The following is a 10,999-nucleotide window of genomic DNA, read 5'->3' as shown; positions in this document are numbered from 1 at the left end:
CACAAGGCCAAGAAAGAGAGAGATGAGAAGAGACAAAGGCCCCAGCAAAGGTGGAGGAGCCAGGGAGTAGTCCTATGTTGGGAGCACAGTGTCCCAGAGAGTGGCAGGAGGTGACTCCGGGTTGCAGCAGATAAGTTGGGGCCTTTAGTGCTGGCCTAAGGAGGCTGAACTTTCTTCTGTGAGTAAAAGAGGAACAGGTGAAGATATTCTACCTGATGATGGAGTAATAGCTGCATCACAGAGAGGAGACCTGCGGAGAACCATGATGAGTTCATGCGCGAGGGTGGTCGAGGGCAGGACCCTAGGGCAGGAAAGAGCTTTGGGGAGCACAGCGAAGGCTCTCCCTCACTCTAGAGTGAATGACTTGGGAGAAGGAGGAGGCTATGCTGAGCAGATGCTGCAGTCTGAGCTCAGCCCCTCCCCTTGCCAAAAGACAAATGAAACTTCTATGACTTCATCTTACTCAGAGACTCTGAATCTTTCAGGAGTAGTAGACACAAATTTTCCCCTGTCTGTCCCTGTGCCTTTCATACAGATGCAAAAACATGAATCCAATTCGTGCTTGAGAAAGGGTTGTTCAAGGAGCAGACAGATCCTAAAACTTGCAAAATTGATGAGTTTGGGCTAACATCACTGGGTTGCTGCTCTGAGAGTTCTAGAGATGCTACAAAAAGACAGCTTAGAAAAATGGTGGAAACATAGGCTCTGGAGCCAGCCTTGCCTGAGTTCAATTCCCAGCTCTACCACTTTGCAATTGTGTGACCTTGGGCAGTTACTTAGCCTCTGAGTGCTTCAGCTCTTTCGTGTATACAGAGCAACATAATAGTATCTGTCTCCTACAGTTGGTTCAGTGATTAGAGCTGTGGCTAATCAGCACTGTGTATAGAAGTTGGTTTTTACGTTTGTTTGCTATTGCTGTAGAATTCAAATAGTTCAATATCAACAAAACCAAGGTAACAAAGGGGAGTTGAAAAGAAAATAATTTGATCATAAATCCAGGCACAAAGCTTGTATATAAAATTAAACATGAAAAAAAGCCTTGGCTAGTAAAAACAGAGTTTCTGGCAGAAGCATTATTTTCCATTGTAAATACCATGGTTATTAAGTCCTTGTGTGATTTTTTGGCATCTTTTCATTTTTGGAGGATCTTTTTAATAGTTTTGTTTCCTTCTGACTACCCTTACATGACTTCATAGTGCTGTGGAGGGGAAATTATGGGAGTAGAGAGGCCTTAATATAGAATATTAAATGCATGGTCTCAGAGTGTTTTAACAATGTTGTCACAGGAGTACTCAGAATGCTGTTTCTAGTGAGTTTTTGCCACACTTACAAGTTGTGACACTTTCCAAGCAAAATATTACATTTTAGAAAGTTATAAGGAAGGAGTCATGATCTGGATTATATTTTACATTATATTATATGTGTCTTTTGTTTTTATAATTTTATTTACTAACTCTGACTTTTATAATAAAGAAATTTTAGCATACAGTGAATATCTGGCATATCTGGAAGGGTGCATTTGGTAAGCCATTTTGGATTACGTAGAGCAGGGGTCTGCAACCTGTGGGCTCATACTGGTCTGTGGCCTGTTAGGAACTGGGATGCACAGCATGGGGTGAGTGGTGAGTGAGCATTGCCACCTGAGCTCTGCTTCCTGTCAGATCAGTAGTGGCATTAGATTCTCATAGGAGCATGAACCCTATTGTGAACTGCACATATGAGGGATCTAGGTTGCACGTTCGTTATGAGAATCTAACTAATGCCTGATGATCTGAGGTGGAACTGTTTCATCCTGACCCATACACCCTGCCCGTGGAAAATTGTCTTCCATGAAACTGGTCCCTGGTGGCAAAAAGGTTGGGGACTGCTGACTTAGTATAATCGTGACATAAACAAAAAACATTATTCCTATGGTTTTATTTAAAATATCTGGCTCTCATATCAGTGTGAATATGATCTATTCAGACTATGAAAGAGTTAAGGTTAACATGAGATTGAAAATTTACTTCATTATAAAATTTGGCTATGTTTACCTGCTTTCTATGAAAAAACTCAAATTAAGCAGATATATGATTCCAAATATCTAGGCAATGCCCTTAGGTATGCAAAAGTCGATTTTCGTAATTGCCTTACTCTTGGTTGGAACTGTATAGACACGTCTTTGCCTTGTCTACAGTCCCACCCAGTGGCAATGTTATTTATTTTATTTTATTTTACTTTTGAGACAGAGTCTCACTCTGTCATCCAGGCTGGAGTGCAGTGGCAGGATCTTGGCTCACTGCAACCTCTGCCTCCCAGGTTCAAGCAATTCTCGTGCCTCAGCCGCCAAGTAGCTGGGATTACAGGTGAGCACCACCATGCCCAGCTAATCTTTGTATTTTTAGTAGTGGCAGAGTTTCACTATATTGTCCAGGCTGGTCTCAAACTCCTGGACTCAAGTGATCCACCTGCCTCAGACTCCCAAAGTGCTGGGATTACAGTTGTGAGCCATGGTGCCTGGTCCCACTGTCAATTTTAAAGGGCTGTAAGTCCTCTCAGGCAAGCACTATGCTGAAAGTTTTGTTGCAAATGCTATTGTTAATCTATTTTTCACCAATCTGATCTGCTCCATTAGCTTCAAAAGACACCTTTTCATTTGTTTGGGTTTGTCTTTGAAGGCCTTCTGCCTGACACAAGCAATCCTCTAGAATATGGGCCCGTGCTTGGCTTTTCTACACAAACAGGAACAATCTTAAATTACTGGGAGACATTCATTGCCTCCTGCCAACTAGAGAGAGAAGAGGCTCATCCTGGTGAGAGTGGGACCTTGAGCTCCTCTCGGCCTTGCTTGGGCCTTGGTCCAGGAGGTTATGGGAAGAAACTGGTTTAAAGCTGACCTCATGGGTTCGCTATTCTTATGTAACACTTAGGAAGAGCAGAGACCCACGCGGTTCAGTCCCAGAGCAATGTTGTGGTCAACAGAACACAGTCCAGCTACCAACAGTTATTTCAAAATAATTCAAGTTCTTTGTTTATATTTCTTTTAATAAAAGAAAAAAGACAAAAAAAGGAAGGGGTGGCCGAGCTGGAAACCTGGCTTTAAGTCCCCGTTGTTTCCCCTCAGGGGGCCCTCAGGTGGGCGCCTGCTTGGAAACCTCTCCACCCCCCCAAACACCCCTTTCCTCCCTTAGTGTTCATTTGTTGATCCTGATTCTGAATAAATGAAGTCACACAGAATCTACCTGGCAGAAAGGAAACTGCCAGTGAGCAGGGAGGGCAGGTTGGGGACGCTCACCACACAGAACGACTCTGCTGCCCTCAGCCCTGAGACTCCAGGCTCCCCTGTTCCGCCCTCCCAGAGACCCTGCCGGTCCTCCCCGAGGGGCTCCCTCAAAGCTTGGGGAAGGGGCAGGCTGCATCCTCAGGACCTTTCTCAGCAGTCACAGCAGCGCATCCCAGCACCTCCTCCAGGAGCCCCGCCAGCTCCTGCCACCTGGGCTTTCCCCATAGCACAGTGTCCCCTCGTCCCCTCTGGGCTGGAACAGTTGTCCCCGCAGACAGTGCAAAAGGGAAGTCTCTGTTGCGTTTCCATGCAAACTGTAGGGCGCTTAGAGCTGCTGGGGGAGGAAAAGAAAGAAGAAGAAGAAATACAGTAAGTGTGAAGTGGGTACAAAGAAACCAACATGGAGTTTCTGTCGGCCTAGACAGGAGCCCCGGGACAAGTGCACTGGGCCTGCGTCATCGCCTGCCTTCTGAGGGCTCCAGACCCTCCAGAGGCCCCCCTCCCCACCCGGCACCCACCCGCGGCCCTCCCGAGTCTCCCTTCACCCCCCTACTAACCACCGAAGCCCTCCCGAGGCCCCTGGGCTCGTGCTCCTCTGAATTGCCTGCGGCTGAATCCAGGTGCGGCCTGGCACTAGTTTCCGGGGGGTTGTTCCGAACCAAGGGGAAGAAGGCCTTTCATGAGCATCTAACGAGTACATCCTCACTTCGTCTTCTCATCCTGTTCACCCAGCGCCTGTGACCTGGACCCACCCCGTGGCGCACAGACCCTGGCTCTGGGCACCCCTGGTGAGGGCCTTCTGCACCAGAGCTCCGCACAGCACCAGCCAGCTTGCTCCCGCAGCTTCAGTTCTTTTGCTGCAGTCCTGACGGGTCAGTCACCTGAGCATCCATGCTGCCAGGTGACAAACCCAGGCATGCAGAGATGTACATCCTTTACCCAGGGTGACACGATGTGGAGTTGAATCCAAGTCTGGGAGTCTGATGACCGTGTCTGGGGACTGGCCTTTTCCTGAGTGGCCTTAGGAAGGTGCAGTGGCCTGCAGCCTCCTGTCCAATCCCCACCATTGACAAGTACATCGATGTCCCACAGCTGTGGCACTAGAGGCTGTTTGACTGTGGTAGTTCACATGTATCTGCTTAGTCCTCTTTTGCCAGGCTGTGTGCTTTGTTTGCCAGTTCCAATTTAAGTAAAAATCTGGACATTCTTGGTTATCCCACGTGGAGTAAGGACTGAGCAAACTCACATCCATCACCCTGGCCAGGGCCTGAGAGCAGCAGCCTCTGGGCCGGGGGCTCTGTTACTAGGACTCTGGGCGTGGGGGGAAGGGAAGGAGTAGCCCTGTTACTAAGAGTTAGGGACCAAACAGTCAGCAGGCCCAGGAACCCCAGCGGAGCTCCACCGTAAGTGAATGCCTAGTTCGACTATATTTTCTTGTAGAATCATTAACTCCAAAAAAATTGAACTAAATCGTGTATGATTCACAAACACACGACTTTACCATCTCACCAGAAACACTCTTACCACAAGGGGACTAAGTCGGTTCTGTAAAATGTGGGCTATACGATGCACCTCACAGCCTTGCAGGCTCCTGTTTTTCTTTCTTTTTCTCTTTCTTAGGATTAGAATGAGTACATGTAAAGTGCTTAGTGTAGGAGGTGGCAGAGAGAGTAGACACTCAATAAATAACAGCAATCATAAGTGTACAAAGCGGGCCATGTGCCTGGCATTGCCCGTCACCCCTGCCTCCCATTCTAAGCAGCCTGTTGAGCACTTGGTAATTCCTCACTTGAAAGAGATTACAAAGAGGTTTTTTTGGTTTATATTTAAATTTTTTTTATTGTGGTAAGATGCACATAACATAAAATTTGTACATTCACATTGTTGTACAACCTCATCACCATCTATCTCCAGAACTTTTTCATCATCTCAGACAGAAACTCTGTCCCCATTAAACACAGACTCCCCATTCCCTCCTTCCCTCCCATCCCTATCCTTTGGTAACCACCATTCTACTTTCTGTCTCTCTGAGTTTGAGTTCTCTAGGTATAGGCTATAAAGAGGTTTGATCAACACAAACTATAATAAACCTTAAACCTATAGAATTTAATTAAAGGGTTGGTTTGTCCCATGTCTTCACACAGCTATCACTCTTCACAAAAGTTTCTAAATCAAAGAAGGAAAGTAGGGACTCCTTGCCTTGGGTCTGCAAGACTTTCCCAGCCATGAGATTGCCCACCGGCCAACCTTGAGCCTCTTAGCTTCAGATCTTCCACTGCTCCACTGTCTCCTCCCAGCTCTTGCTGCTCATCCAGATGCTGCATGATCAGCCACTTTCCAAACTTGGTCCCACTGGGAAAAGGTGCTCAGTTTTTCCCAGCATTGCTACCATTTGTTTTTTTCTGTTATTCCTCCCACAGGACATAAGCCTGTACTCTCTGGGTAACAGAATGTTCTTTCACATTGTCCTCAGTTAAACCCTGGTCAACCAGTGCTTCCCTGAAAGTGACCAATTAATTCATCCAAGGACCAACTATCAGAAATAAACTTGCTAGAAATCATCTTTTATGATTCAATTTCCAAGCAAATCAGGAATTGTGGATCAAGAGTGTGTCCGAAGTGTGGTGTTGAATCATTACAGTCGGGTCAGACCTCTCATCTGATGCCTGCTGTAATATTATTCCTAGTATTTGCCTCAGAATGGAAGCTTTCCACTTAGTTACAGGAGTCAGACTTCCACCTCCTCCTGTACTTTGTAGCAAAGGCAGAAAGAAAGAAGGAGGAAGAAAGGAAGAAGGAAAAGAAGGAAGGAAGAGAAAAAGATGCCCTATGGCAAAATCCAGTGACGAGATTTCCATTTTTGGCAATAGCCAGAAAAACCAAACCCGTGTAGAACATCTAACAATGCTGGATAGAATATTTAAAATGAATCTTTAAAAATACGTTGTTAATCATATGTGAAAATAAAGAATGTCTGAAAAGCCTGGAAGTGATGAAGAGGTTCAAAGCTGGAAACGGTAAGTGAAACTGGAAAGATAAGCAATTGTTATCCAGTTTTGGTCCTGGGAGTAGGGCGGAGGACAGGCAATCAATATCCTCTTTAGAGGGAGGGATCTGAAGCTGGGCTTTTTACAGCAGCTGGATCTAGAGCTGGGATGTGCGAACTACAACCTGTAAGCCAAACGCAGCCTACTACCTGATTTTGTAAAGTTTCATTGAAACACAGTCATGCCTTATCATATTATCTGTAGTTGCTTTTGCAAAACGAGGGCAGAGTTGAATAGTTGCAGCCGTATGGACCACAGAAGAGAAGAAATTTACTACCTGGCCCTCTATAGAAAAAGTTGACTGTGATTCTTGAGTAACAGAGTAGGGAAAGACATTTGCCTGATTTGGTTTTGGTTTTGAGTGGAGGGAGGGAATAAAGGGAAAAAACAATCAATCCTTAGAATCAAAAAGTTCAGTAAAACTGAGAGAAGACATTACAAACAAACCAAACCAATGCCAAAAGTGAAAGAGGGCACAATTACAAATAGAATTATAATTCTATGTGTAATAATAGAAAGGTAATAAAATAGAATATATTGAACAACTTTACGACAATCAATCTGGAATCAGGTGAAGTAGAAATATTTACAGGAAATATAAATTACCAAAACTGACTCCAGAAGAAATAGTAAGGCTGAATCATCCTATGTTTATGAAAAATGTGAATCCTTAGTTAAAATATATCTCTCCTTAAGGAGAACACCAGGCTCAGTTAGTTTTGTATGCCAGTTTGAATACTCAGAGCTGAACATTCCAATCTTACATAAAGTCTTTGAGAGTTTTACAGTAAGACTAGAGAACCAATTCATATAACAAAATCAACTCAAAATAGATGAAAAATCTAAACGTAAGACCTGAAAGAGTAACACTTCTGTTTAAATTTAACTTTAAATGGTCACATATTTAAATAGTGACTACCATACTGGACAATCCCGCTCTGAAATCTAGAGGAAATGGGAAAAGCTTCTTGCCATTGGTATTTTGTTGCCATTGCTTTTTGATATAACCCCAAAAGCACAGGCAACAAAAGCAAAAATAAACAATTGGAATTATCAAGCAAAAAGCTTCTGCACAGGAAAGGGAACAATCAACAGAGTGAGGAAACAACCTGCAGAATGGGAGAAAATATCTGTGAACCATACATCTGATAAGGAGTTAATATAAAAATATATAAGGACCTGAAATAACTCAATAGGAAGAAAACAAGTAATCCAATTTTAAAAATTGGGTGAAGGACCTGAAAAGACATTTCTCAAAAGATGGCATACAAATGGCCAATGGGTCTATTAAAAAAATGGCCAACATCATTGATCATCAGGGAATGCAAATTAAAGCCAGGATGAGATATTACCTCACATCTGTTTGGATGGCTATTATAAAAAATATAAGAGATTAAAGAATGTTGTTGAGGATGTGTGGAAAAGAAAACCCTTGTAAACTGTTGGTGGGAATTTAAATTAATACAGTCATTTTGGAAAACAGTATGGAGGTTCCTCAAAAAGTTAAAAACAGATCTGGGCATGGTGGATCATGCCTGTAATCCCAGAACTTTGGGAGGCCGAGGCAGGTGGATCATGAGGTCAGGAGTTCGAGACCAGCCTGGCCAATGTGGTGAAACCTTGTCTGTACTAAAAATACAAAAATTAGCTGGGCATGGTAGTCCTAACTGCTGGGGAGGCTGAGGCAGGAGAATTGCTTGAACCCGGGAGGCAGAGGTTGCAGTGAGCCAAGATCGCGCCACTGCACTCCAGCCTGGGTAACAGAGCAAGACTCCATTTCAAAAAAAAAAGAAAAAGTTAAAAACAGAACTACCATATGGTCGAGCCATTATGCTTGTGGATATATATCCAAAGGAAATGGAATACTTACTTTGAAGAGGTATCTGCACTCTCATGTTCACTGCGGCATTATTATCCATAGCTAAGATATGGAAACAACCTAACTGTCCATTGAATAAGAAAAATATGGTATATATACACAACAAAATACTATTCAGCCTTAAGAAAGAAATCCTGTCATTTTCAACAAGGATAAACCTGGATCACATTATGCTAAGTGAAATAAACCAGCCATAGAAAGACAAATGCTACAAGGTCTCACTTGTATGTGGAATCTAAAAGAGTTGAACTCACAGAAGCAGAGAGGTGGTTACCAGGGGCTGGAGAGTAGGAAACAGGGAAGATATTGGTTAAAGAATGTAGAATTTCAGTTAGACAGGAGGAATAAGTGGGAATTCTATTGTGCAACATAGTGATTATAGGAAATAACAATGTATTATATGCTTGAAAATTGCTCAGAGAGTAGATTTTAAATTTTCTTACCATCGAAAAAGATGTGTGAGGTTAGTTAGCTTGATTTAGTCATTTCACAATATATACATATATTAAAGCATCATGTTATATACCTTAAATAAATATACAATTTTGTCAATTAAAAAAATTAAAAAAGAAATAAGATTGGAGTGAAATAATTAGAAATATAATTACTCATAGATACATTATTGTCTATATGCTAAAAACCACAGAATTTACAATGAAATCATTACATTGATAAAATATATATCTGTTGTTTCCTGACTTTTTAATGATCACCATTCTAAGTGGTGTGAGATGGTATCTCACTGTGGTTTTGATTTGCATTTCTCTAATGACCAGTGATGATGAGCTTTGTTTCATATGTTTGTTGACCACAAAAATGTCTTCTTTTGAGAAGTGTCTGTTCATATCCTTTGCCCACTTTTTGATGGGGTTGTTTTTTTTCTTGTAAATTTGTTCAAGTTCTTTGTAGATTTTGGGTATTAGCCCTTTGTCAGATGGATAGATTGTAAAAATTTTCTCCCATTCTGTAGGTTGCCTGTTCACTGTGATGATAGTTTCTTTTGCTGTGCAGAAGCTCTTTAGTTTAATTAGATCTCATTTGTCAATTTTGGCTTTTGTTACCATTGCTTTTGGTATTTTAGTCATGAAGTCTTTGCCTATGCCTATGTTCTGAATGGTATTGCCTCGGTTTTCTTCTAGGGTTTTTATGGTTTTAGATCTTATGTTTAAATCTTTAACCCATGTTGAGTTAATTTTTGTATAAGATGTAAGGAAGGGGTCCAGCTTCAGTTTCCTGCATCTGGCTAGCCGGTTTTCCCAACTCCATTTATTAAATAGGGAATCCTTTCCCCATTGCTTGTTTTTGTCAGGTTTGTCAAAGATCAGATAGTTGTAGATGTGTGGCGTTATTTCTGAGGCCTCTGTTCTGTTCCATTGATCTATATCGCTGTTTTGGTAGCAGTACCATGCTGTTTTGGTTACTGTAGCCTTGCAGTGTAGTTTGAAGTCAGGTAGCATGGTACCTCCTGCTTTGTTCTTTTTGCCTAGGATTGTCTTGGCTATGTGGGCTCTTTTTTTGGTTCTATGCGAAATTTAAAGTAGTTTTTTCCAATTATGTGAAGAAAGTCCATGGTAGCTTGATGGGGATAGCATTGAATCTATAAATTACTTTGGCAGTATGGCCATTTTCACAATATTGATTCTTCCTATCCATTAGCATGGAATGTTTTTCCTTTTGTTTGTGTACTCTCTTATTTCTTTGAGCAGTGGTTTGTAGTTCTCCTTGAAGAGGTCCTTCACATCCTTTATAAGCTGTATTCCTAGGTATTTTATTGTCTTTGTATCAATTGTGAATGGCAATTCACTCATGATTTGGCTCTCTGTTTGTGTATATTATTATTAATGTACTATTACCTTATTAGTGTATAGGAATGCTTGTGATTTTTGCACATTGATTTTGTATCCTGAGACTTTGCTGAAGTTGCTTATCAGCTTAAGGAGATTTTGGGCTGAGACGATGGGGTTTTGTAAATAAACAATCATGTCATCTGCAAACAGAGACAATTTAACTTCCTCTCTTCCTATTTGAATTCCTTTATTTCTTTCTCTTGCCTGATTGCCCTGGCCAGAACTTCCAATACTATGTTGCATAGGAGTGGTGAGAGAGGGCATCCTTGTCTTGTGCCAGTTTTCAAAGGGAATGCTTCCAGTTTTTGCCCATTCAGTATGATACTGGCTGTGGGTTTGTCAAAAATAGCTCTTATTATTTTGAGATATGTTCCATCAACACCTAGTTTTTTTTGACAGTTTTTAGCATGAAGGGGTGTTGAATTTTATTGAAGGCCTTTTCTGCATTTATTGAGATAATCATGTGGTTTTTGTCATTGGTTCTGTTTATGTGATGGATTACATTTATTGATTTGCACATGTGGAACCAGCCTTGCATCCCAGCGATGAAGCTGACTTGATCGTGGTGGATAAGCTTTTTCATGTGCTGCTGGATTTGGTTTGCCAGTATTGTATTGAGGATTTTCACGTTGATGCTCATCAGGGATATTGGCCTGAAATTTTCTTTTTTTGTTGTGTCTCTGCTGGGTTTTGATATCAGGATGATGCTGGCCTCATAAAATGAGTTAGGGAGGAGTTCCTCTTTTTCTCTCATTTGGAATAGTTTCAGAAGTAATGGTACCAGCTCCTCTTTGTACTGCTGGTAGAATTTGGCTGTGAATCCGTCTGATCCTGAGCTTTTTTTGGTTAGTAGGCTATTAATTACTGCCTCAATTTCAGAACTTTTATTGGTTTATTCAGGGATTCGACTTCTTCCTGGTTTAGTCTTGGGAGGGTGTATGTGTCCAGGAATTTATCCATTTCT

General features: G+C 42.0%; 1 pseudogene; it reads right to left on the bottom strand.

The window, feature by feature from the left end:
* Positions 1-3,099: 3,099 nt before the first annotated feature.
* LOC117082265 lies at positions 3,100-4,155 on the bottom strand (annotated as a pseudogene).
* Positions 4,156-10,999: the final 6,844 nt, after the last annotated feature.

This window comes from Trachypithecus francoisi, unplaced genomic scaffold, assembly GCF_009764315.1.
Source record: "Trachypithecus francoisi isolate TF-2019V2 unplaced genomic scaffold, Tfra_2.0 Lachesis_group9, whole genome shotgun sequence".
Taxonomy (NCBI): Eukaryota; Metazoa; Chordata; class Mammalia; order Primates; family Cercopithecidae; genus Trachypithecus; species Trachypithecus francoisi.
This window is presented reverse-complemented; position numbering and strand designations above follow the sequence as displayed.